Source organism: Vombatus ursinus, unplaced genomic scaffold (assembly GCF_900497805.2).
Source record: "Vombatus ursinus unplaced genomic scaffold, bare-nosed wombat genome assembly UNPS02014870.1, whole genome shotgun sequence".
Classification (NCBI taxonomy): domain Eukaryota; kingdom Metazoa; phylum Chordata; class Mammalia; order Diprotodontia; family Vombatidae; genus Vombatus; species Vombatus ursinus.
This window is the reverse complement of record NW_020954648.1, coordinates 10,869,224-10,897,029: the sequence shown is the minus strand read 5'-3', so window position 1 is coordinate 10,897,029 and position 27,806 is coordinate 10,869,224. Positions and strand designations below refer to the sequence as shown.

Genomic DNA, 27,806 nt, shown 5'->3' with positions numbered 1-27,806 from the left:
TTTTTTTTTTTTTTTTTTTTTTTTTTTTTTTTTTTTTTTTTTTTTACTGTAGCTAGCGTTTCTAGCACTAGTGACTAGTAAAGTAGTACTAGTGACAATAGAGATCCTTGTTTTACTTCTGACCTTACTGGAAAGGTCTCAAGTTTATCCCCATTACATATAATGCTGGCTCTTGCCTTGAGGTATATACTATTTACCTTGTTAAGAAAAGATCCACTTATTCTTATGTTTTTTAGTGTTTTTAACAGAAATGAATGTTGCATTTTGTCACAAGGATTTTCTGAGTCTATTGATATAATCATATGATTTTTTTTGTTTTTATAATTAAGGTAGTCAATTAAGTTTATAGCTTTCCTAATATTGAACCAGATTTGCATTTCTGGTAAAAATTCCTCTGGTTCAAAGTGAATAATATTTGGGAGATGTTACTATAGCCTCTTTGCTGATATTTTATTTAAAATTTTTTACATAAATGTTCATTAGGGATGTTGGTCTGTAGTTTTCTTTCTTTATTTTGACTCTCTTGTGTTTTAGTTATCAGGACTATTTTTGTAGATAGAAGGAATTTGTTAGGATCTTGTATTTGCCTATTTTTTTTTAACAGTTTGGGTAATACTGGCATCAGTTGTTTTTTGAGTGGTTGATAGAATTCCTTTGTAAATCTATCTGGTGCCCTAGAATTTTTTTTTTTCCTTTGGGAGTTCATTTACTGGCTTGCTCAGTTTCCTTTTCTGAGATTTCTTTTCACCATTATCCTTTCTTCTAACATGGTATTGCTTTTGATCTTTGCTGTAACCAATTCAGGATCAGATAGCTAATTCTGAAATGACTCCCATATTGGTAAACGGTTATTTTGTTGTTTTTTTTTTTAATTTTCTGTTAACATATGGTTAGTTTCATTTTTTTTGTACTGTTGGTGGTATTTACCATCTGCTTCTCTTTGTAAAAAGTATTCAGTACATGCAGGTATGAGGCTTCTAAGTAACCTAAACATTGTTTGCTGTTGTTGTTTTTCAGCTTTCACTGCTTTATCAAGGTGTGTGTTAATTAAGTTTGAAGGATATTGTTAAGTTATTTGTAAAAATAAAAAAATGTCTCCACTTCAAATGCCCATGGATTAACGATTGGCTAAACAAATTCAGGTGCCTGATTGTAATACAATGTTTCTATTCCACAAGAAACAATGAATATGAAAAACACAGATAATTCTGGTAAGACTTAAATGAACTGATGCACAGAGAAGTATGCAGAACCAGGAAAAAGATAGACACAGTTGCTGTCACAATGTAAATGAAAAAAGAATAGAAAAAAATAATTGAAACTGAAAGCTGTGTCATTAGAATAACCAAGCCTGGCCCTGAAGAGAAGATGAAAAAATGACCCTTTGTCAGAAGGAATGGCTCTCTGGGGAGGGAAGGGAGTAGGATACATTTTGAAAAGAGGTTTTCATTGGTTTATGAGGTGATATGGCTAATAATTTTCTGTCATTCTCCTCTGCAGTGTTTTGCAGAGGATGATGTGAAAACAAACGGTAGCATAAAAACTTTCCAAAATGAGTTTCTCTTCACCCTCTACAACAAATGTTGGCACATAAGTTGCAATTATCTTCATCCTGATTTGGTCTCTTTTGTGCATCATGAACATTATAAGGCAAAATGATAAAAGTATCTCATCAAATGATGTTTCTGTTGCCTTTGTGTGTATGATGGAAACAATTCTGCCACTGCCTTGATTTGACTCTGAAGCAAACCTATCCTTCCATTCAACTCCACTGAGAATGTCAATACAGAGATAATCCAATCCCTACAATCGTGTAACAATCAATTCATTGGCCATAAAATAAAGACCTCAAATTTAGAATCTGTAGATGATTTAAAAACTATATGAATCTTGGCAACTCCTGCCTGTTTTAGAGGAAGCTGGTGGCACAGTGGATAGAGAACCGGGCCTGGAGTCAGGAAGACCTGATTTCAAATCTGACCTTAGACAACTACTAGTTGTGTGAACCTGGGCAAGTCACTTAATTGCTATTTGCCTCAGTTTCCTCATCTGTAAAATGGGAATAATAACAGCACCTACCTCAAAGGAGGTGCTTAGCATAGTATATGCCACATGGGAGGTGCTTTATAAATGCTTATCCCCTTTCCTTCCCTGTTTTCCCAATAGGCTGACTGCAGAAGCAGAAGGAGGCCAAACAAAACAGAAGACCATACTGTATTTTTCATTTTTTCCCACAGGTTTCCATGGACAAAGATTTTATCACACAGCGACCAACCTTCTAAGGGGGTCTTTGTACAACAAACCTACTCTGTATCTTACCTAGGATCATACTCAGATGAAGGCTTTTTTTTTTCTGAGAAACTTCATTATATTATCAGTAATTCATTTGCATGCTATTGGTGTGATGAAGTTCTCCCTCCTATTTTCCAACACAATAAGTGGGGTTTTTAGTTTTAAACAGGCTCCAATTTGAGGGGGAAGCTTAGCTAACCAGAACCTTCTTCCTTCCCAGACTTGACTACAGAAAGTGAGATAAAATCCAGAGGAGTCTTCTCCAACAAGATAAACACTTAAATTAGTTCAAGACCAGGACTAAGATATATCTCTTCTTCAGTAACTTTTAAAATTTTTTTAATTAATTAATTAATTTTTAGTTTTCAACAATCACTTCCATCAGCTTTTGTCTTTTAAATTTTCTCCCCCTTCCTCCCCACCTCCCTCCCCAAGACAGCGTGCAATCTGATTCAAATGAAGGTTTTCATTTGAGGTTGCTAAATGACACCATAGATAATAATAATAGCTAGCAACTTTATAGCCATTTAAGATTTACAATATGCTTTACAAATATCTCATTTTATCCTCATAACAACCTGGCCAGGTAGGTGCTATTATCATCCTCATTTTACAAATGAAGAAACTAAGGCAGACAGGTTAAATGATTTGCCTAGATTCACATAAATATCTGTGGCAGAATTTTAGCTCACGTCTTTCTGATTCCAAGTCCTGTGGTCTATTAACCACAATCTAGCCACCTCACTGCTTTGAGGATTGAGTGTTGAAATCAGTAAGAACTGAGTCAAACACTTACTATGTGACTTGGGGGGGGAGGGGGCAGTCAGGTTTCAGTGACAAAGCCCAGGGTGACACAACTAGTAAGTGTCAAGTGTCTGAGGCCGTATTTGAACTCTGGTGTTCCTGACGCCAGGGCCCCTGTTCTATCCACTGCACTACCTAGCTGCCCCAAGCTGTGGGGCTTTGGGCAGGACCTTTCTTCCCCTCAGTTGCCTCATTTGTAAAATGAGCACAATGATAGCACCAAAGAAAGGCTGGTATAAGTTGATGCACAAGTAGATCTTTGCAAACCCTTTTGTTCGCAGAGTTCAGGGTCATCCCAACCCACTATGACACATTGATCTCTTAGGGAAGCTGAGTAAGGAGGCAGTCTCCCAGGAAAGGCTAGCCTGCAGCCTTGCCTCATTTTTTTTAACTTCACTTTACTATATTTAATCCGACCAATTAGAAATTAATTTGGATTAATAAACATACTCTTTAAAAAATACAAATACCTCTGGGAGGATTAAAGGACTTTCACATATTAGTGTGACTTAAATCACATTACTCCTGCTGCAGAGGAAATAGGACTTTTGGTTGGGGCTTAAGTCGGAGCTGAGTGAGGTGCCAAACTTGGAGATTTAAGCCAACTTGAGAACCCTGAGGTCCTGGAGCTCAGCTAGATTGTCCTGGAAAAAAACCCAATCACCCTTATTTTAATTTCTGCCACTGTTGACCTTTACCACCCAGAAAAAGCAGAAGAAACTTTTCCTTTTCTTCTTCTTGCACTACTCGCCGCTCCCCCCCATCCCCCCCTCCACCCCCGCCTCCTTAGCCCCCATGCGGGCTACAACTACTATTTTCTGTAGTTTAGCTACACTTTGGATCACGTAGAACTTGGATCACGCTGACCTGTGGAGCTAATCACCATTTAAAGCTTTTTCTGCCGTAAAACGTATCCCTAGCTCCAAAGCCCCGAACTTTGGGAACCCAACGGTCTAAACCCCGGCTGCCTGTCCCCAGCACCTAGCACACTTAGTCCGGGCGGAGTAACTACTTGTTTGAATTGAATTGCGTGAGACTGTCATTCGATGATTTACAGCAGAGAAAGAGTTAAATTCTAAAACGAGGGAGAGAGACCAGCAGAAGGTCCTGTTTACTGTAGTTCTCCGAGTCCATCAAGTCTTCAGAGACGGGGGTTGCCGTAGTAACTGAGTCTGTTCTTCAGCCAGCTCGAGATTAGCTCACTGGAAAAGAGTCAGGATGGGTCAGGCTAGGCTAGGGTGGGAAGTGAGACAGAGGGGGAGGAGGAGGAGGGGAGAGAGGAGGGGGAGGGGGAGAGAGGGGAGGGGAAGGGGGAGGAAAGGGGTGGAATGAACGTCACGAGAGATAGTCACAAAGTCAGGAAAGGAAAGGAAAAGAAAGAGGAAGGGGGGGAACACCCAGGAGGACTCCCGAGCAAGAGCAAAAAAAAAAAAAAGGAACCCACCCGGCTGCCAGCAAAGACGGTCCTTTAAAAGTGGGGGGAATGAATCGGCCGCGAAGGCAGCGAGTCCCATGGCCGTAAGAGAGGAAGGGGCCGGTGGGGGAGCGGAGCCGGAGAGAAGGGAAAGAAAGATTTCCCGTGCATTGTGAGAGCCTCCAGCAACAAAAGGGCGGTGGGTCGGGGAGCCATGCAGCCCGATGCTGCTGCCTCCACCTCCCCCCCGCCTCCTGCAGCGGGGTCCCGGCTGGACGCCCCCAGAATGAACCGTGGGCGGCGAGGAGCCCAGCTGGGGGCCCTGGCAGCGAGCAAGGTGAGTGGGGAGACGCGAGTTGGGGTCCCCGCCCTAGACTCGGGCCCCCTCGGGCTAGTCATTGTCGGGAGTGCAAAGCCGCGGGACCCCGGGAGGGAGGGAAGTGGGGGGAGAGAAAGGAAATGGCCAAGCTCGAATTGAGGAGCTTGGGACCGGAGGAACTCCCCAACTGGGAGTGGGCTCAGCTCAGTGGGCTGCCTTTGGAATGGATGGCTGGAGAAGACGTGTGTGTGTGTTGTGTGTGTGTGTGTGTGTGTGTGTTCTATGTTTGGGTGTGTGTCCATGTGTAAAGATGAAGCTAGGTTCTCAGTGTACTCAGTCTGTCCTCTGTGACTGCAAAGCTATCATACACCTTTTTTGGGGGGAGGGGGCAGGGAGGGCAGTGGTCGATAGGGCAAGGCTGAGTGATTTTTGAAGTGCTCTAAGGACGCCAGCTGTTCACCGGCACCGACCTCTTTCTGCAGCCGGAGGGACTTGAAAAGGAACCTGAGTAGAAGGAAGGGGATTGGGAGCGAGGGCTGAAGATCCTGAAATTGAAAGGGGATAATAAGAAGCTAGTGAACAGCCATTCCGCCAGCACCTGTGCCAGGGGTTTGCGTGGTTTGAGTCTTGAGGTAGTAGGGCTTTTCAGAGTGAAAATGAGAAATGTTTACCTTTGTGTTTTGGGGTTTTTTGGTTTGTTTTGTTTAGTTTTCTTATTCTGAGGGTGGTGTCGAGGTGGGTAAGATTCAATAAAGGTGAGTTCTGACTAAGGGACACAGGATATAATATTGAGAAGATTTATTCAGAACCGAGTTCTGAGCAGGGCTTGGACCTTTAGTAGTAATAGCTAAGCTGTGGGCATTCTGAAGAAGCTGGGCAGTAGATTCTCTGAGAGCAGGAGAGCAATAGTCAGTAACTCCTCCTTATAAGAGGGGTAGAGAGAAAGGTAACATGCTCACTACCTTCTAACACCATCTAGTTATGTTTCAGGGCTATGATTTAACCAATTCTTTGTAATAATGAGCTACATCAGTGAACTGTATAGAGTAAGTAGTGTCTTTTTTAGGATTTTTGTTATGCAGCCCTGGAACCCTTTGTTGTCACTGAGGTGAGGTACAACAAGCAGTTAAATGCTTTTTTTTTTTTTGTTGGTACAAAAGCTCTGTAGTTTTTTGTGTATAAAGGATACAGTGATGAAAACAAAACAGCCCTTACGCCTCAATGAGCTTACATTCTAAGAGGGAGCGGGGACAGGGAGATATAGCATGTAAACAGATAAGTAAATATAAGATAAGGTGGAGAGCCTTAAAAGCTAGGAGGATCTGAAGGTAGATCCTTAAAGAAATCTAAGAATTCTAAGATGCAGAGGTGAAATGTAAAAGAATGAATTTCCTTTCCTCATCAGTCCAAAGTGTCACATACATCAGTCTTAGACTGAAGACTGCTTTGGAGCTGGGTCCTGTTGGATGGAGACAACAGAATCTTGAAAGTCGAACAGACTTTACTCAGAAAAGGGGTCGTGAGAAGACTGAAGGAGGGGGAGAGACTAGCCTCTTGCACTTTGGAAATATAAACTCTAAATAACAGGAGGATTGAGATTGTTTTTAGATTAAACATGTGCTGGTAAGGGCAAAATAGAACGGAATCCATATCAAGGAAACAGGATACTTTCAGCCACAGGAGTTGAACAGATTGTGTGACATTTAGGCAGTACATTTGGGTCGAGGTTTTTTGGCCACTGAGGTAAAAAGAATAGTGGTTCTGGAATTTTCATTTTTCAGCACCCAAAAATATGAAAATTAGTTTGGATGAATAAAAGTCTTCACAGAGATAAAGTAAAGAAGGAATTTGGCACACATCTTTTTAAAAGGGCACAGGGACATAATGGATACTTTCATCTTCACTGAGACCTCCAGTCCCTCATCTTTGCTCTGCCTCACTTTCCTCCCTTCATAGTCTTGACCTTACAAGTTGACTAATCCATCACTGCATACTACATTTTGCACCCTTGACTCTCTACTACCATCATGCCCTGCCAATTTTCAACCTTGGATCATCCCCACCATCCATCTTCTCCATCCTTTGGGAATCTAAATCATAGGATCAAAAGATCCTACGTCCAATCACCTAGTCTAATCCCTCCATTTTACAGACGAGGAGATTGAGCCAGAGAAGTGAAATGACTTGGTGAATGTAGTCCCACCACAAATTTGTTATCTCAACTGGGCTGTCACTACTGCATGCAATCTCTTTCTATTTCCTTGATTAATGCTGTCCTGGTCTCCCTAGTTATTTTTTCAAATCTCTTCTATTCTCATGCCACACCAATCTTAGATTTCTCTCTACTAACAAAATGGAGATGATTTGTTTTGAATTTCCTCATCTCCCTTTTGCCATATGTCAAAAGCTCTACATCTCTAGACAAATGACTCCCAAATCTATATATACAGCCCTAATCAACCATTCTTGTGAAATTTTTGCATTGCTCAAGAGTCACCTCCTACATGGTGCCCTTCCTGGTTTTCTCCACCTCACCCCAGTTACTATTGCTCTCTCCTTGAAATTATTTTGTATAAATTTATATAGGTGAGGCAGTGGATGAAGAGCTCAGACCTCATAGTTTTGAAGACCAGGGTTCAAGTGTTACATCTCATACAGACTGTTTTCATGACCCTGGTCAAGTCATGTAACCTCTTCATGCCCTTTAAACCTGTCTAAGCCTTGTAAGTTGCATAGAAGGTATTGATCTGTACTGATGGAAGTTGTTTATAACTAGGAACTTCCTATATGAATTAAAGCCCAGGTTGTTTTTTTAAAAATTCTCTATTATCTGTCTATATATTCTGTCTCTCAATAAAATGTAAGCACTTTGAGGGAAAGTACTGTTTGGGTTTTGTCTTTGTATCCCAAGTACATAGCACAGTGCCTTGCACATAGTAGGCTTTTAATATGTGCTCATTGAATTGGAGATAAACTTTCCAACCAGATGATTATTATTTCCATGACCCTTTGTAAAAGACAGAGTGTATGATATCAAACTTCGATTCATTGAAAGCATTGATTGCTACCAGGGGGTCGAGCATCAGTGCTGGTTCATAAGCAACAGAAAAAGGTAGATCCAGAAGAACTGGAAGTGGAAGTTAGGGCAGGCCAGCAAGTGCATTGCCTGAAGTTCAATATGCAAGAAAGGGACCAGAGCTTGGGGGAAGATGATGTTCTAGTGACAGACATTGGAATGATAACAAGTACCACAAATCCGTGTAGTAAACTGAGGCTAGCATCTAAGATTTCAGGGCAACAAGGGGGAACAGATGTTGGCATAATAAGAAAAGCAGTGAGGCTAAGCCAGAGAGAAGTAAGACAAGACAGAGCAGAGCATGTGCAGCAGTCTGGTGACCCTGGGTATCTTTCCTTTTATTCTTGTGGCTGCATACTCCCTGTGCTATGGGGGTTTGGGAAGGAGGGGAGATGTTTGGGTTAAGCTGCCTGAATTCCTACAGTAGAATGTAGGCTCCTTATAGGCAAAACCCATTTCTTTTGGCTCTTTGCATTCATGGTGCCTAGTACAATGTTTGACACTCAGTAGGTACTTAATAAATGTTTGTTTAATTGAACACAAGGAATAGCAGAGGAATACGGTAATGAAAGTTATGCCTTTCACAGTAATAACAATAATATGGTTTTTGAAGTTTGCAAAGTACATTATAGTATCTCTTTATATGTTATAAATTGATATATTTTATATATCCACATATCTTTATATGTAAATGTGTGTGTGTACGTATGTGTCTGTATACATATATAGAAATAGTTGTTGTTCAGTTGCATCCAACGCTTTATGACCCTGTGGACCATATTGCATCAGTTCTTTCCGTGGGGTTTCCTTAGAAAGATAGTACAGTGGTTTGCCATTTCCTTCTCCAGGAGATTGAGGCAAACAGAGGTTAAGTGACTTGCCTAGGGTCACACAGCTGGTAAGTGTCTAAGGCCAGATTTGAACTCAAGGTTTTCCTGACTCCAGGACCAACATTCAATACACTGAGCCACCTAGTGCCTGTGTGTGTGTGGGTGTGGGTGTGGGTGTGGGTGTGTGTGTGTTTACATTCATATACACATACATATATACACATATGCTTACAATAATACTGGGAGGTAGGTGCTATTAATATTCCTATTTTAGAGATGAAGAAACTGATACTGAAAAGTTGTCACCACCTTCTGAACGGTTCCTTCTCCCTTACACAATATGTTTGTCAAACCTAAAGGAGACCCTGACAACATGCAAGATATGGAATAGATTAGGAAAGCTTAGGTCAGTATCAAGCAGATGTGTAGTGTAAGGGTACGCGGCAGGGATACAGATCTAGAGTCCGCATCTAGGTGTAAAGAGGAGAGAATAGAACCCAGACTGGGAGACTCAAGATAGCATCTTAACATCTGGTAAGTCAGCACAACCAAGCTATGGTTTTTGATCCCCAAACAGGAGCTAAATGTGCTTTCTTGGTGTGGGATGGATAAGGACTAACATTTTTTTTAATAGGATCATAGATTTAAAGTTGGAAGAGACTTCAGAGGCCATTTTGTCCAACCCCCTCATTTTACACATAAAGAAACTGAGGCCCAGTGAAATTAAGTGACTTGCCAAAAGTCAGACGTGACGGAAGTGAAATTGGAATACAGGACCTTTCAGTCCGAAGCCAGTGCTCTTTCAGTGGGTGCTGTTTGCAAGACTTGGTTCTGCAAGTGCTTATGGCTTGTACTGGCAGAATGATGAAAGGGTCAAGTTCACCACAGAGTTCTGCCAAGTTTGAGCACCAAGATAACGCAATCTGGGCGCTTTATTTGCTGAAAGCATAAATTAATACAGAGATAGAACTTGGAGACTCTACATTAGGGGTTCTTAACCTTTTATGCATCATGGACCTCTGGGGCAGTCTCATGACACTTATAAGCCCCTTCTCAGAATAATGTTTTTAAATTCATAAAATATAGAGGATTAAAAAGGAAACTAGTTCTATTGAAATAGAGTTATCAAAACATTTTGACAAATATGCCGGCGTCTCCCTCTTCCCCTTACCCAGAGCCCCACTTCTAGATGGATTGCTAGTTCTCATTCATTTGCCTATTGGGTGTCTTGAATGAGACACCTGACAGTGATTGAATCAACTTCAATTCAAATCAAATCACTGCCAGGTTCCTCCACTACAGATCTTTTCTACTATTAGCTAAAGAAAAAGGCACAAATAAGTTTTGGATACTTGGCATCAGAAGCTTTAGCAACTAAAATGAGCAAGTCTGATGTCTACCATGAGATTGGTTTTTAAGTGAGCTTCCAATCTCACAGTTAAAAATCAGATGGGAAGTAGTAAACAGGTACGCAGAAGGTGCTTCAGGACAGCAGTTCTTAAAATGTCAGTCTTAAAGACTGCATCAATGGCACTGGTTTCATATGGGCTTGACATGGACAGAGCTCATCCTAGGCAAAACTGTGAAGCAGGCTGAGTTTATTTTCTAATTCCCTCTCGCCTTTCAGTACTTTTCTCTTCCCTCCAGGCATCCATGGTTACCTGTTTTCCTTGGACGCTTTATCACACTCTGGACCTCTCTCTCCCCTCTACCTCCCACCAGAACTTTGCTCATTTGTGTCTGAGTTTTTATCAAGGTAGAGGGATTCTAACAATCTAATTTTTTTTTTTTTTGGTGAGGCATTTGGGGTTAAGTGACTTGCCCAGAGTCACACAGTTAGTGCGTGCTATGTGTCTGAGGTCGCTTTCGAACTCAGGTCCTCCTGACTCCAGGGTCACTGCTCTGTCCACTGTGCCACCTAGCTGCTCCCTAATTCTTTTAAAAGGTGTAAATGATGTACCAGATTAATATGTTATACCTTCCAAGAAGCTTTGCATTTTAATTGGGGGGTAGGGAGTGGGAGAAGTACCTTATTAAGCCAGTGGTTACCAATCTTTTCAGTGTGAGGATTCCTTTTTAACAAGGACTCTTCCTCCTTTAGTGTCCACACTTATGAATATCCATGGCAACTCAAAGTTACTATGAATTCAGTAAAAATTTTACAAGGATTCATATTTCATTAATCACAATCTTCATGCAGCTGAAAAATAATAATACTTATATGTGAGATACATTATTTATTCAGCCTGCGGAAGTATGTTTGCCTTTTATACTGAGTTATTTCATGGGATAGCTAGTGCTATTTTGTACCTTTCCGAGAAAGGAAGTCTGGTGGATGCCCTGAAAGTTTCAACCCTTGATCTGATTTAACATTCAGCTAGTTTCATTATTTACATTTCAAAGCAACAAGTGCAGAACATCCACTTTCCCAAACATATGCCTTGAAAAAAAAAAAAAGCATTCGGTACTTCATAATTTTCCCCAAAAGTTCTAGTACTTATAATAAATGTGAAGCCAAAAGTCAGGTAGATGATTCTATATGAAGATCTGTTTTTCACTTGTTTGTTTGTTCATTCATTTAATCATTCATTCATTTAAAAGATTGGATCTTCCTTTTTGGACAAGACTGGAACTGACAAGATGGCCCCACTCTGTTTAGCATAGGAGTTTTGACCTGTTCCATTTCTGACATGGGCCATTCTCTCATTCCTAGGGAGTCTGGTGGCCCCCCTTGCTCCCTGGGGTTCACCACATTAAGGCAAAACTTAGTGCAGATACCCAATCAGTTTAGTCCACTGAAGCTCAGAACTCCCAAATTTGAGAGATCCATCAGCCTCAGCTTCTCGGGGTAGCTGGAATTCCAGGTACATGGAATTATAGGCATAACCCACCATGCCCAGTTTGCAGTTTTCCTTTAAAGAATCTTTTCCTCATTGAGCACAAATAAAGCTTCAATAACTAAAAACTGACACAACCCCCATTGTACATTTTCAGAGTTGGAAAGGACCTCAGTGGCCATCTAATGCAACTCAGTCCTGAAAAGGAGCCCCCTTTACAACATCTGCATCAAGGGGTCAGTCAGCCTTTGCTTGGAGCACTCCAATGAGAGGGAAATGACCACCCCATAAGGTAGCGCATTCTACTTTTGAAGTTTTTCCAAGATTAAATTTGCCTCTTCACAGCAAGGTATCTGTTGTTTCCTAGTTCTGTTTGCTGGAGCCAAGCAGAACCTTTCTCATTCCTCTTCAAGGTGACAGCTGCCTGGTCCCCTCCCCCCCTCCTTCAGGCTACCCATCCCCAATTCCAGGCACTGATCTTTGTAAGACATGAACCACTCTCCCAAGTAACCTCCTTTGGACTCCCATGGTTTATTAGTGTCCTGAAGATTCCACAGCCCCATTATTCATGCTGCATATTTTATTCCTAATTAAAATCAAGATAATAATGCTTCATGGTCTTGTGAATTTTTGCATCTCTTGCATTAGCTCCACAGATCCCTGCTGGGGTCCGAGTGTTGAGAACTGCTACTTTAATCCAAAACAGTGAACCTTTAGTTGTGGAATTGTAGCTACCACGGGAGTCCAATTGGAGTCATGTTTTGGGGTGGGGAGGGAAAGAAGGCCTTCATGCTACTTTCCAAATCATACTAGATTGTAATCATAGTAGCTCATATTTATATAGTGCTTTACATTTCATAAAGCACTTTTTATACATTGTGATTATCTTATTTGCTCAAATAGAGAGCTACCTATTTTGCCTTTGGGTAATGCTGGCCCGAAATGTGAGGACATGATTCAGTCTGTTTTGTCTCTGGTGTGAATCAATAATATCTTTATCACCATTCTCATTGGTGTCTCTTTAAAAATAGTGCCATTCTTCCCATTTTAATAGGATTAAATGCCATCTATGACCCAGACAAAGATAAGGACAGTCTCCAACCTCAAGGAAACAGTATTAATCAGTCAACGAACATTTATTAAGCACTTATGTGCCAGGCATTGAGGATGCAAGTACAATGCATATAGACAAATAACAACTAAGCATACAAAGGGATTTCAAAGGAGGAGGAGTTAGCAATGAGAAGATGAGGTCAGAGAGGTAGAATGTAGGAAATGGCCTCAGAGCTGAGCCTTAAAGGGAGTTAGGGATGCCCAAAAGGGCAGAGGTGAGGAGGGAAAGCGTTCCAGGCTTGGCACATAGCCTGTGCAAAGGTACAGAGATAGGAATGCTGTGTAGAGCAGCAAGTCAGTTTGATGAAAACAACACCTGCGAGGGCTTGTAGTGTGGACTCAATCTGGAAATACTGGCCGGGCCCAGATTGTAAAGAGCTTTAAATGCCAAACAGACGGGTTTGTGTTTGGTGCTAGAGGCAACAGGGAGGGCCTGAAGTTTTTAAAGCTGAGTAGTGACATGGTCAGACCTTTGCTTTAGGAAAATCATTTTGGAGCTGTGTGGAGGATGGCATGAAGAGGAGAGAGACCAGAGGTAGGCAGGCCAAGTAAAAGGCTGCGGAAATAGTCCTGATGAGGATGGAATGAATTAGGGTTCAGGCTGTGTGAGGACAAAGAAGGGAATAATATATGGGGGTAGAGTTGATAAGAATTGACAACTGGTTGAATATAGAGGAATGACTCTGAAGTAACAAACCTGGGTGAGTGGAAAGATGGTGGTGCCCTTCACAGACATTTGGAGGACTTGGAACCATGTTATGTAGCATCTTGTGCCCAGAGATAGAAAAGTTGGAGAACCAATGCTAATGGAGTAGTGGTTCTCAACTTTTCCCCTTTATACTGTTTAAAACTATTGCAGACTCCTCAAAGACCTTTTATTTATGTGGGTTAGATCTATCAATATTTACCATATTTGAAATTAATATTAATACCTGAAATTAAAAGTATGTTATTATCAAAATAGTTTTGATCTCACACAACCCTAGAAAGGGAACCCGAATCACACTTTGAGAACTGCTGCTTTGGAATATTGTTGCACTGGCCTAATCTAATATCATTTAAAATTAGTATTCTCTCAAATCCCTGTTTCTCACTGCTCCCAAACCAAATTGCTCCAGAATCCTCAAGAGTGGAAAACCTCAACTCTTATGAGGAAAATAAAATTTGTAAAGGCTATACAAGATGAAAACATTATACTTGTGGGTGGGAGGGAAGTTTCTCACATACACACTGTGGCTGGGCTTCACTTCTATTTCCTTTGCATGATTCCCAAATGGAAAGATTGACAAGCACATTTTTTCCTTCAAATTATATGGAGCAAAAGCAATAATAAATTGAAAAACCAGAGCTCAACTTCAAGTTTTAAGGTTATCATATATACATATGTGTGTATATAACCTTTGTGTGTTTATGTGTGTATATGTACACATACATACACACACACTATTTCTTGCTGGAAAGCAGCAATGGGATGCGGGAACCACCTTTATCTCTACTGTGTCCCTCATCTATGGCTCGAGAATCTATAAAATGTTCCATCTACCCATCTTTCATTAGCAAGAGACTTTACTTTATAATTTTACCTCCACACACTGTCACCTCCAGCCCCAGTTTTTCTTTCTTTGTTGTTGGTTGGGGTGGCCATTTCTAGGATGGACTAGGCAGCTTTGTATAACTCTTGAGCAGTAAGATCACATAGAGCCATCATCCTACGGACCAGGGAGGTTTATGTCTATGACTTCTTCAGAGAAGGTGACCAGATGCATACAGAATTTTCTAAAAGTCTTCATGCAGTTTTAAGCTATTAAAGCTTTTGGGACACGATGTATTTAGGCAGAAAAGTCCCTGATGCTATTCCTAACCTGCCACATCTTACCCTAAAAAAAAATCAAAAGATGATTATGCTGCTTTTTCCCCCAACATAGTCACACAGCTAGTAAGTGTAACAGCCCAGCATAGAACTCTGTGAATAACAACTTCCTTTGTGCTTCTAATGTCTTAAAGTAGGGAGGCTAGGGTTACTGTTTTATAGATGGCCTAACTTAGACCCAGAGGGGTTAAGTGACTTGTCCAGAATCACCCAGCAAGTCAAGGTTAAAAACTTAGGTCCTGTGATTCCCACCCTGGTCTAATGGAAAAGAATACTGATGATAGTTGTGGAGAAAGTTGTTTTCCTGTGGTTTGGTTTGGCAAATTTGGACATGGTTCAGGGGTGGGATAGCATAGAAGACATTCTTAGAACTCACACAGTGCGCAGAAATATTTAGTTACTCCTCTGCAACCAGTAACTGTGACAGAGGAAGAGACCAGCAGTTTATCTGATGTAGGATAGGGGAAAAACCATTGGATTTGGAGTTAGGAGAGCTGATTTTCAGGCCAGTTTGGTGAGCTTAGGCAAGTCACTTAACTTTAACAAAGACTTTTAATTTCTAATATGAATATTAATTTCTAATATGGTAAATATTGATAGATATAACCCACATAAACAAAAGTTCTTTGAGGAATCCTCAGTAATTTTTAAGAGTATTAAAGGGTCCTGAAACCAAAAAGTTTGAGAACTGCTATTCTTATCCATAAAATGGAAAAAAAGGCCTACCTTTCCTACCTCATAGGATGGTTGGGAGGAGCAAATGAAAATGGGAAAGTGCTCTGCAGAGTATTATACAAATGTAAGTTAATATATCTTGGTCAGGGGCCAGGGGAAGAAGGCATGACAGAGCTCTCCTGAACAGTTTACAAAACCCTTAACTTTCTCTATCCCTCTTCTGTCCCCACTTAAGAAATATGAGTCTGTGCTGGCTCTTTAGGGCTCTGCAGGCTTCTTGACTTGGTTGAGTAGTGGAAAGAGCATTGGATTTAGTGTCAGAGGCCTTGTGTTGAAATCCTGGCTCTGTGTGAACCTAAGTAAGTCTCTTAACCGACTTCCTCCTTTGTGAAATGGGGGGGTAGGGGGGAGGGCTTGACCAGATGACCTCTTGAGATTACTTCCAGCTTGAAATCTGTGATCTTACAATGCTTGTGCTATAGGTTAGATAATTTGTTCAAGTTTGGATTGAGGTGTGGGGGGATGACGGACTTCTGACCTCCAACTCTTACGTCCCATTCCTCCCACAGTTGCAGTCTTCCGTGGAATCTACTTGTTCTATTTCCCCATCTGTGGTTGTGTTATAAGCTCCCAGGACATCAAAGAGTCACTGATGGTCACTGTTTAGCCTTCAGCTGGACAAAGGCATCTAATGGATTGAAAAGACATCAGAAAAGAGGAATCCTCTTAGTGCAGCCCAAGATAAATGGGCCAAAAATAATCATAGTGAAGACAACATCCCCATTCTGTAGACTTGACAAGGAGGAGACTCCATTCAATGCTCTCTTACTTCTGGCAAACTGGTAATGGTAGCCCAATTTACTGATGGAGGGCAGGGAGGATTGAGATGGCATCAGAGAAGGGACTGTAGTGTGCATAGGAAGCTCTTACTGACACAAGTTTTCAATATCCTCCAGGGTTACATGTCAACCAAGTATTAGGAGGTTAGAGAAGGAAGGGGTAGTATGCCTGCTGACAGATCAGTGGAAGAAATATCTGCCTGGTGAGGGTCAGCTTGGCATAGTGGATGTTTAGCTGGCCTTTGAATTGGGAAAAATCAAGTCTCAACTCTGATCCATACTGGCTGGGTAACTCGGGCCAGTCATTTTACCTCTCAGTGTCCAAGCTAACTCTCTAAAAAGATAAATTGCACTGAAAGTGCTGATCTGCCTGTGTAGAGGAATGTTTAACTGGAATTCCTTACACCTATGAAATCACAGATCTGGTTTCAGGGAAGAAAAGAAAAAGCTCCTGGAAGACCAAGGTGAGGCAGAGAGAAGAAGGGGAAATTTTGAGGATGATTAATAGATAATAATAATTGATGCTAATAAGTGTTTTATATATCTGATCTCATTTAAGCTTCACATCAACTCTGTGAAGTAGGTCCTATAAGGTTAATTATCCCCATTTTACTGGTGAGGAAACTGAGGCTCACAGAGGTTATTTGACTTACCTGTGGTCATGCAGCTGATGTGTCCCAGATCTGATTCAAGTATATTGTACTTGTGATTTCCACTTCCTCATTCAGTTCCTTAACCCTCTGTCTTTCTAATCAGGCCTGTGCCCCATAGTCACCAATGACCCCTTATCCCAAATCCACTGATCTTCACTCTCACCCTCCTTGACTTCTGCAGCATTTGAGGCTGTTGACCACCACCACCTCCTTCTTCTTCTTCTTCTTCCCCCTTTGCCTCCCTCCTCCTCTGTCTCCTTCTCCAAACTATCATTTCTTGGCTTCTTTGATGTGATATGTAACTGATTCTCCTCCTAATTTATTCCCTTTCATGGAGCCTGATCATCTGCCCATTCATTCAGACACTTTGGATGGAATAGCTACTGTGCTCTTTTCTGTGCCAGGCTCTAGTGAAACAAATGCAGGCTGTTTGAATCCCTTCACCAAATGGAAGGAGGCTTGTCTGAGGTTTCATGGACAGGGAGAGGGTAATAGCAGTCCCTTAGCTGATAGATTGCCTTGGCCAGGCAGAGCTCATTCTATATCCAGCTGTTCAGGGGAGGGACCCCTTAAATCAAGAACTCAAGGGACTCTTGTTCAAGTAGTGATTTAAATTGTCTTTCAGCCCAAGTAGTGACTGGGATTGTTAAAAGGATAGATAGTGTGGCAGAATGCCTCCTTTCCAAAAGGTCTGTGTGAATTTAGAGGGACTCTTATCCTGAATGTAAATAAAGTAATGGGTTTGAGGAGAGTAGTTTTGACCTGGAAGCAAGGGGTACCTTTGGAGCTGAGCCAGAAAAGAGCTTGCTTCCTCTAGGACCAAGTGGTCTAAGAGAAAAAGTTCAGATGTGCAACTAGGGTTCCTTTAAAGGTTAACAAGGAAGTAATAATAGGGGGAGACCTGACAAAAGAGTGTTTGCAAAACCCTTTCGGACTTGCAAAGTATTTTACATACAATAACTGATAGGACCAGAGGATAGTCAATCTCAAGTTGGAAGGACCCTCTGAAGCCGTTTAGTCTAACTCTCTCATTTTACAGATGTGGGGATTATGGCCCAGGGGTTTAAATGACTAATCAAAGGTCACACATTTGGTCCTCACAACAATCCTGTGAGTGGGAATTGTTTTAAAAGGCTAAATTTTTATTTATATCTACATATCATATTTGTATACATATATATAATATATGTAACTATACAAAATATAGATGCATACATATATGCACGTGTCTTTATATGTGTATGTATGTGTGTATATAACTAGATATATCTATATCTGTATCTGTGTATCTTTCCTAGTTCATCCATAGTTGGAATACCAAGTTTCCTTCATAGGGGTATAAGATTGTGCTGTGCTGAACAGAGCTGAGTGGAGAGAAGACCTCAATGGAAAGACCAGGATTCCACTCTGGCATCTTGAGCCTTTCACAACCTGGCTCCCACCTACCTTATTAGTATCATTTCCTATCTTCCCCCTCCCCCATTTTCCATTGCAGTCTCACCAGCCAGCTAGCTATTTCCTATACTGGCCATCCCATCTCCCGCCATTGTACCTTCCCACACCAGGTTCTCCGTGCCTGAAATGTCTTCCCTCTTCACTTTCAACTAGTAAGATTCCTCACACAGCTCAGATGCCATCTCTAAAGTGAGGTCTTTTTTTAATCTCCCCCCCTTATTAACACCCTCTACCTTTTGAAATTACTTTCTGTTACTTTGTATTTACAAACATATGTCTGTTGTATACCAAGAATGTAAGAGCAAGGACAAATTCTTTTCAGTCTTCTTTAGCCCCAGTTCCTAATAATACAGTGCCTTCCTTTTTTTTTTAACTAGATGTCTGATTTCAGGATGTAAGGAGCTATCTGGTGAGGAAACTCCCTCTACCAATACAAATCTACACGTGCTCAGCAATTTATAGTTTTAGAAAGATGCCAGGATCATAAGAGGTTAAATTACTTAACCAGGACCACACATCCAGTAGGTATCAGGGTCAGGAACTGAACATAGGTCTTCCTGACTTCAAAACCAACTGTGCAGTAGGAAGCCCAAGTCTGTCGAGTTAAATTCTAGGAATATCTCTTCTAGAGGCAATGGAAAGCTGGCTATCAGCAGAGAAAATGGTAGTTTGTGAAGGGAGGGCCTTTGCTGGGTCATGGATTTTATATTTTGATTTTATTTGATTTTTTTAAATCATAAATGAAGTGGTTTTTTTTAAATCTATATTCTGTTTTCCTATTGCACTTTTTTTTTCCCAATCCTTATATCCAGGATTCCATTGGTCCAGGCCCACTCTCTAAATCAGCATTTCCGTGGCTTGTAAAATTGTTCCCAGTTCAGTGATAGCTATCTGATGTTGCTGGATCCATGAAAAGTAGAGAATAAATACTATAGGCTGCTGTTGGCAATTAAGAACTTCATAAATGCTTTCTGACAGTCTGACCAGTGTGAGGGGGAAAGGAAGGGCTTGTGTTGAGGCAAGTGTAAGAGAGTGGGACTTCTCAGATGGAAGAGTGAGACCAGTGAAGTGAACACAGGTCATTAACCTCTCTTTCCTAGGGTCAAGGGAGGGGTTTGAAGGAGATCCCTTCGATTCTGGCAGACCATCTGAGCTGAAAGGAGGCAGCCCATAGTCACAGGTCAGTCCTCCCATGAGAATGTATAGGTTCTAAGAAGAGGTCATTGGAAGGAGAGACAGTCTCATCTCAGCCCCCTCCCTGATGCCTCAGGTTTGGCCAAAGGGCAGCCCAAATTTCAATCCCTTGTCCAGCATTAGGACAGAACATAGTTCACTGCATGCCTTAGGAGAAGGAGTAGAAACAAGGCTTTTCCCTAGGAAGATTGCTGATGCCTTCTGCCATAAGTGTTGCTGGCTCTGAGCCAAGGGTGGAAGTTCTCTGTTCATGGAAAGAAAGGAAAAAAAAAAAAGGTCAGGGAGAAGGTTGGACAGAGGGAAATGGGAGGGAGGAGAGAGGAAGAGAGCAATGGACAAAGGGAGTGAGAAAGAGAAGAGTTCCAGAACAGTACAGCTGGAACTGGAAAAGGGGCACCAAAAAAACAAACACAAAATGACCTTAAGGTGTTTTATGCCTAAAATGTTTGGGAACCATTGGACCCAAACAAGTGTGTGTCCCGTGGGATGGATTAAAGTTACTATTAAAGCCTCATCCTCCATTGCCCAGTGACCAGGGCATCTCTCACAAAGCTTGGGGCCCCAGGGAAGATCACAGTATGTGGTTTCCCGAGCATGCAAGTGAAGATGAACATCCAGAGGAGTCCTAAGCTGCAAAAATGATGGTCAAAGGGGTGTGTGTGGAGGATGGCAGTCCAGTTTGCTATGATGACCGGGTTCAAGAAGGCTTACATATTTCCAGTCAAATTCACAAATTTGTCGTTTTGTGCTTAAGCTTTGTTCTTGTCTTCAAGGAGTTTAATTGGGGAAACAAAACTAATGCAAAAAGTTAAATTACAATGCAAGAGTTAAATAATCCTAAAAGATACCCAGTAAAAAAACTTGCTAAGATATAGAAGGGCATCTGTCTTCAAACTTTTTGGTTTCTGGACCTCTATACACTCTTTAAAATTATTGAGGGCCCCAAAGAGCTTTTGTTTATGTGGGTTATTCCATCAATATTTATCACATTAGAAATTAGAAATATTTATACATTTTAAAAATAGCAATAGCAAACTCACTTCATGTTAACATAAAAAAACCCCTATTTTCCAAAACCAGAAAACCTAAGTAAGAAGAGGTGCATTGTTTTACATATTTCTGCACATCTCTTTAATGTCTGGCTTAGTAGAAGACAGCTGGATTCTCATATTTGCTTCTATATTCAATCTGTTGTGATATGTTGTTTTGGTTAAAGTATACGAAAAAAATCCAACCTCACCCAGATAGGCAGTTGGAGGACAGAGGATTATTTTAAAAGGCAAATAATACCTAAGTATTATTATAGAAAGAGTTTTAGCCTCTCAGACCCCCTGCAAGGGTCTTAAGGACCCCTGGGGTCCATGGACCATCCTTTGAGAGTACAGCATTCATTGGAAAATCAATTTTACTCAGTGACCAATTGTGACTTTCTGGTGAAACCTGCCTCATGCCTCTGTCAGAGAGGTGGTGGAATATAGGTACAGGATGAAGCATACATGTTCACACCTGGCCAGGGGTTAATTTGTTCACAAAGATTTGAGCTGGGTTTTGCACAGGATTTGAATAAGGGGCTACCAGGTAGGTGAAACAGCATGAGCAAAATGATGGTGGTGATAGAGTAGGTGAATGAATCATTTTCATTGGAGCAGATGGTTTTGGGGAAACCGAGTCTTTGGAGCTGAAGGACCAGATGATGTAAGGGTACCGGTTACCTCACTATAACTTTGGATTTTATTCAGCAGGCAATGAGGAACCATTAGAAGACCCTAATTAGGAAAGTGGCATGATCAAATAGGGTTTGTTTGTTTGTTTGTTTATTTTTGGGAAAACCAATCCCACTATGGATGCAAGATAGGTTGGAGACAAAAAGATGCCAACTGGGAACTGGAACACTTTGCCAGAGGGTGATATCATCCTGAGCACAAAGGAGTATTGTTATGCTAAGCTCAGGGCACAGCCTGCTTATTAGGCCTTAACTCTAGAAAACTGGGTGTCTCCAAATTATTTTGACAAGATCACAGCTGAGCTACTGTAGTAATAAATCAGATATATATTGATGAGGGCCTGAACTAGCATTGGGAAAAGGAAGGGAGTAGATTTCAGATATATTGAGAAGGAGGAGTCTGTAGTCCTTGTTGACCAGTTAGATTGGGGAGTCAATAAAGAGAGGAAGGACTCAAAAGATAAGTCCAGTGTTTCAACTCTGGTTTCCTTTGGGACACTGGCAGTACTCAAAACAGGAAAAGGGAAGTAAGGAGGGGGGGCCAGTTTAGAGAAGGTGGGGGACAAGATGAGCTCAGTTTTAGACCTCCTGCATTTAGGGAATAGTGGGACATCCAAATATATATGTCTACCAGGCAGATGGAAATGTGGGACTAATGTTTAGCAGAGAAATCAGGGCCTAAGAGACAAGCATGGAAGTCTCCTACAACAGGTCATAATCAGAGCATGTTCCATCTCCAAAAAAAGGTGTGCAGAGAAAGCAGCTAGGTGGTGCAGTGGATAGAACACTGGCCCTGGAGGCAGGAGGACCTGAGTTCAAATCCGCCCTTAGACACATAACATGCACTAGCTGTGTGACCCTGGGCAAGTCACTTAACCCCCACTGCCTATCCAAAAAAACAAAAACAACAGCAACAAAAAAAGGTGTGCAGAAAGAGCAGAAGGTTAATGATCAAACGCAGCCTTAGACGCTGGCTACTTGTGTGATTTGGAGCAAATTACTTAATCTCTTTGGGGCTCAGTTTCCTCAGCTGTAAAATGAGGAGGCTGGACTCGATGGGTTCTGAATCTATGAGTTTATGATTCTGAGAGATCTGAGTTCTAGTCTCAACTTTACTGAGTTGTGTGACGATGGCCAAATCACCGAACTTCTTTGGAGGCTGGATTAGATAATCCCTTAGGGCCTGCCCAATTCTGAAGATCTATGCATCATTTTTATCCATTGGGAAATCTCTCTATCTTCTTGCTCATTTGAGCTACTGTATGCCAAATTTTTTCCTAGTCCTAATAATTCTTTTTCTTTCATTCCCTTTTCATCACTTATTTATAAAGCAATTTAAAGCCTATGGTTGGCCTACTCCACTTTTAAAAAATTCATCAAAACTTTTTTCTATTTTTTAATGAATAAAAATCTATTCTCTCTCCCTCCCATCCTCCCCATTAAAATTTTCAAAAAGCAAACTGAATTCCAAATGAAACTTTAATAAATGGAAAATGTCTTTAAAAGAAATTCCATTGCAACAAATTTGCCTTGTAAGAATATGAGTAGTCAAGCAAAATAAATTCTTACATTGGCCACATCAAAAAATATGTGCCACAAACTGGATCCTGAGTCCGTCCCCTTCCCGTCAAGAGGTGGGTAGCATGTTTCGTCATGGGTCCTCCGGAATCATGGGTGGCTATGATGTTGATCTGAGGCAGGTAGGTGGCAAAGTGGCTAGTGTGCTGGACCTGGAGTCCAAAAAAACTGAGTTCAAATCCTACCTCAAACAATTCTTATCTATGTGATCCTAGGCAAGTCATTTAACTTCTTTCAACCTCTTCTCATCTATAAAATGAGATTAATAATAGCACCTACTTCCCAGGGCTGTTGCAAGGATAAAATGAGATATTGGTAAAGCTCTTTGCAAACCTTAAAGCACTGAAAAAATGTTAACTGTTGTTAATATTATTATTGATCAGAGTTCATAAGTCTTTCAAAGTTGTTTGTCTTTACAGTGTGATTATATAAATGGTCTTCCTGGTTCTGCTCCTTTCACAGGCATTTTTCTTTATATACGTATCAGAAGTACTGAAAAGAATGACTAAGAAAGATATCACTAAAGGAGATGTTAACCTAGGTCAGAAGTTGAGTGGTCCTGTGACAGTGGGGCAAGCCATCAGACCTGGCTAAAGATGTCCTGGACCTCAAAACCAGGAACCAGTCTTTATAGGGGGCCTGGCAGGAAGCGGGGTTGGCATTTCCTGTAGGGAAATGAGCTTCCATAAATAGATTAATGTATGGGAGAGAAATCACAAACTCCAATGTCAGTTCAGCTCTTCCATTGAACCTTCTAGATCTTGTTGTGTCTTGCTGACCTGATAGATAATCCATTCTGCCTGGCATCTTTTTATTTTTAAAAAAAAATTTTGGGACGTAAATAAAGAAAGGAAGCCAGTGTTCTTGTCTCTGTAAGTGTCACTAGATTCAAATGGTAGGGAGTAGAAAGTGTCAGAAGAAGGAAACTTCCATTGTCATCTCTTGGAGAAGAAGATGGGGACAGATCATCCTATGGCCTTTTTTTGTCCTCCTAGGCTCCAAATAATTTCCAGGAGCTGCTTAACTTCTAGGCAGAGCTGCTGTGTGAATCCAGAGAGAGACGTATGGCGGTAGAGCCAACATGTGGTATGGCAGAAAGAGCTTTGGACTTTAATCTAGCAACGCTTATTAAATGTTTTGTGACTTTAGGCAAGTCACTGTCTCTCTCTGAGACTCAGTTTCTTCATTAAATTCAAATAATAATCTTTATAGAGTTTTGAGGAAAGCTTCTTTTTGTAATCTGTATAGCTCTATAAAAATGGGAACTGTTTGTTTTTATTAGAGATTTTAGTCTTTAGATCTCTAGAGAAAGGGATGCTTTTGATTTCCTATTTCCTTACAGACAATAGATTCCTCTGTCTAAGGCTTTGTTAACCCTTTTTGCTTCCTTGAACTGGAAAGTAAGAATTTCTCTTATCTAAATGATAAGAATCAATGGTGGGTTTTTTTTTTTCTTTTTAAGAAAAATCATTTTCAGTTCAATCCTATCTTAACAAACTCCAAGGACTCATGGGTCTTTCCCCTGGCTTGATTTCATTCAGGCCAAAAGAGAGTATTACTTTGGTTATGGTAGAATGGAGGCAAAGAATAGTTCTTTTCATCTCTCTGATCCCCTTCCATCTTTTCTGACTAGTGGTCTTCTATAGCTGTTCAATTTGAAGGCCTCCAAAATTTTAAGGATAAAGAGCAATCTAAAAACTGTGAACAGTGGCTACTCAATTCATCAGGCTTTCCAAGAGCGAATAGAGATGGTATGGTATAATGGGAAAAGTATTGGATTTGGAGTCTGGGGTCCTGAGTAAGAATCTCAGCTCTGTTACTCACTGCTTGTATCACCTTGGACAAATCATCTTACCACCTCAATTTGGTGATCTGTAAAATGAGGAAGTTGGTCCATCAGGGGTTGGCCAACTACATCTGGAAAGCTAAATCTGGCCTTTCCCCGTTAATTTGTATAGATCAGAGAGCCAGGAATGATTTTTACATTTTAAAAATAAATTTTACTGTATTTATGAGTATAAAAACTATTCTTCACTCACCAACCTGTACAAAAACAGGTGATGGAACAGATTTGGCTTTGGGCTGTATTTCCCCAACCCCTGGACTAGATATTTAATATCCCTTCCAGCTCTAAATTCCACGATCCTAAGAAGGTGGTAATACGCAGAGCTCCACAATCTAAATATACATCGGTCTGTGGCAAGATTGTAGTTAATAATGCTTTTTGAAGTAGGCTTCTAGTGACATGGTTTGTTGTCTAAAAAAAATAATAATAATAAAAAATAAACAAAAAACCTATTATCAGAAGTAGAAAATAGTACAGTAGGCACAGGAGTGTGTTCTAGGACATAAAAAGAGATTGTAATATAGACTTATTCTCTATGAGCTGTCAGATGAGATCTGTCTCTAGGATAGTTGAGGCAAAGAAGGTTGGTACTTGACTTGAACTCAGGCACGGAAAAGGGGGTGAGGGAAGGGAGGTGTAGTCACAGGGACTACACTAATGTGAAAATCTGCCCACCCCAGCAGCTCTTGGGAATAGACATCTTAGCCTCTACACCTGGGTCCAGGTCCTAGGGGTCGCTTCCCCAGTGGCTTCAGAAAGCCCTTGGTTGGGCAGAGAGAAGAGGCACTCTGCATCATTCTTTCTGACTCCTGCAAAGAAACAACCTCATACATGTAAGCAGAAGAATGGAAAAAATCCTGGGAATAGAGAGCTGTGAGCAAGGGCAGTAAGGTGGGAAGACGGGGGCTATGTTTGGGAGCCATCATTGCAGCCCCAGGCATAAGGCTGGAGGTCACAACCCAGCCACAGGCACTGGGCAATAGGAATTAGAACAGAAAGCCTGAGTCTTGGGTGTGGTGCAACAGAGAAGCAAGGCTCTTAAACCCAGGGACTAATAAATGAAGATCTAGAGCTGTGTTCCGGTGAGGCTGGGGAGCCTCGTCCAGAACTATATCTGAAACCAGGATGTGCATGAGACTTAGCCCAACACCCGAGAAGAGGAAAACAAACAAAGTCCAGGTTCTCTCTGCATACATTTTGCTTTGGCTATCCCTCCTGCCTGGAATGTTCTAGCTCCTCACTTTCACCTTTTAGAGTCCCTGGCTACTAAAAGACTTAGTTCAAACACCACCTTCTGTTGGAGGTGTTTTAACAGCTAACACTTTCCCTCTTAAGCTGCCTTCCATCCATTCTACACGGACCCTGCATACACCTAGGTCAGTTGTCTGTTGTCTCCTCCATTACCCCTTGAGGGCAGGAACTGTTGTGAATTTTTTCTTTGTATCCCAGTATTTAACAGCCATGCATGACGCCTACTAAGCTTGTGATAAATGCTTGTTGAGTGACTGAGTCCAAGAGTTTGGGGCATGGGCCACTTTCTAGCCAATTGTTGTCATTTGTGCGTGGGCAGAAGGAAGGGAAAGTGACCGACTGCAAACTTCCTTTCTTCTTGTCATCAGTTTCAGTGTCTATGTTAAAATGGCATTGCTTTTAAAAGGCAGTTGTTGTTTTGTCTTTCCTTGAGGAAGTTAGGGAAAAGGTATAGGCCTGTTTGACTTCTGAAGACAGATTTTTATCTTGACCTGGGAGGATGTCTTTGTAATTAGGGTATTTATTTTGATGACCTGGATTTAGAAGCTTTTAATCAATGGCTGAGGGTATCTTTTGTGCCTCTGCTTTTGATAAACTTTTTCTTTCTGGTGGCGGAGGGTTTCAGGGGTTGGTCTTTCGGAAATGAGACACATATTTTTCTCAATCTCCCCACTCCAATTCATCCTCCCCACTCGACTGTCAAATTGATTTTCCGAAAGCCCAGGTCTGATGTGCCTTGTGTAGTGAAATAATAGCTGAGGAGTTTGGGTCATCTCCCCTGGGTTCCCATCAAACACACCAATTATCCAAGACTACTGAGGGGGTGAAACCTGCAAAATTGGGGTCTGAGTATCCACCTACCACAATGAAGTCTTACAGAGGGTGTCATATTGTGCCTCAGTGGTCATAAGGGTGGTGTAGTAGTGACGAGGCTAGGGAATGAGGCACTGGGGATGGGTCCAGAAAGAGGAGGAGTGCACTCATATCAATGTGCTGGTCTGTGATCAGGAGTCTGGCCCCATCTAGTCTGAAATAAGCCACACTGATTCATGAGGCATCTAGAGGAAGAAGTAGGAATTCCCTTTGACCTGGCACAGGTCCCTGATGTTCACGGCTTGTACAACTCCAGCGGCTACCAACTGCTTCCAGGATTAAATATAATCTGTTTGGCCTTTCGTAACCTGGCCCCTTCTTAGCATCCAGTCTTCTTACAACTTAGTCACCTCCACATACTTTGTGATCCAGTGACACTGGCTTCCCTGCTTCTCCTTGTCCCTGACCTCTATCTCCCAAGTCCCTCCTGCAGCCCACCCCCGGAATACTCCCTCCGCATCTCTACCTCCTGCCTTCTCTGGCTTCCTTCACATCCCAGCTAACACCCACCTTCTGCAGGAAGCCTTTACCAGTCCTCCTCCTCAGACTACCCGCTATATATCCTATATATAACTTGTTTTTACATAGGTGTGTGTGCATGTTGTTTCCCCCATTAGACTATAAGCTCCTTAAGAGCAGGAACTGTTTTTTGCTTTTCTTTGTATCCGTGGCTCTTGGCATAGTGCCTGGCACATCGTAATGCTAGGAGACTGACTGACTGACTTCTTAAGGTTTCTTAGGTAACTTTTCGTGGAAGCTTTTTGAAAAGTCTAAATAAATTAAGTTCACTGAATCCCCCTTTCTAGATGATACATCATGTCAACAGGCAATCACAACTTCATGAAACTTATGTGAAAACTAGGCTTATTACAAGAGAAATGAACATGCATGTGGAACCCAAGGAGTTCACAATCCATACAAAAGTTTCCATTTTTATAACAGTAGCACAAAGGAAGGAGGAGATACTAGAAGTTTCCACCTAAATGGGGTGTGGTACGGGAAGGGGAAAGGTACAGTAAATGTGGGAAAAGGGCAAAAGCTCTCCCACAGGGGAGGAGCAAGGCAATGGCAAAAGCCACGTTCTTTTCCCTTGAGAACTGCTACACCATGAAGATATGATGGTCTCTTTATCTACAAGGGTCCCAGATGTACTAGCCTAGTGCA

General features: G+C 41.4%; 1 protein-coding gene across 2 annotated transcripts in view; it reads left to right on the top strand.

Annotated features, from left to right (window-relative positions):
• The first annotated feature begins 4,470 nt into the window (after window positions 1-4,470).
• The window catches only part of DENND2A (DENN domain containing 2A), a 117,989-nt gene continuing 94,653 nt past the window's right edge, over window positions 4,471-27,806 (top strand). Inside the window, exons 1-2 of one of the 2 annotated variants that reach the window (XM_027842335.1) lie at window positions 4,471-4,847; window positions 11,730-11,864. The gene's annotated coding sequence lies outside the window, so the exon portion shown is untranslated. The remainder of the gene's footprint in view (window positions 4,848-11,729; window positions 11,865-27,806) is intronic. The other variant, XM_027842334.1, reaches the window with a different exon arrangement.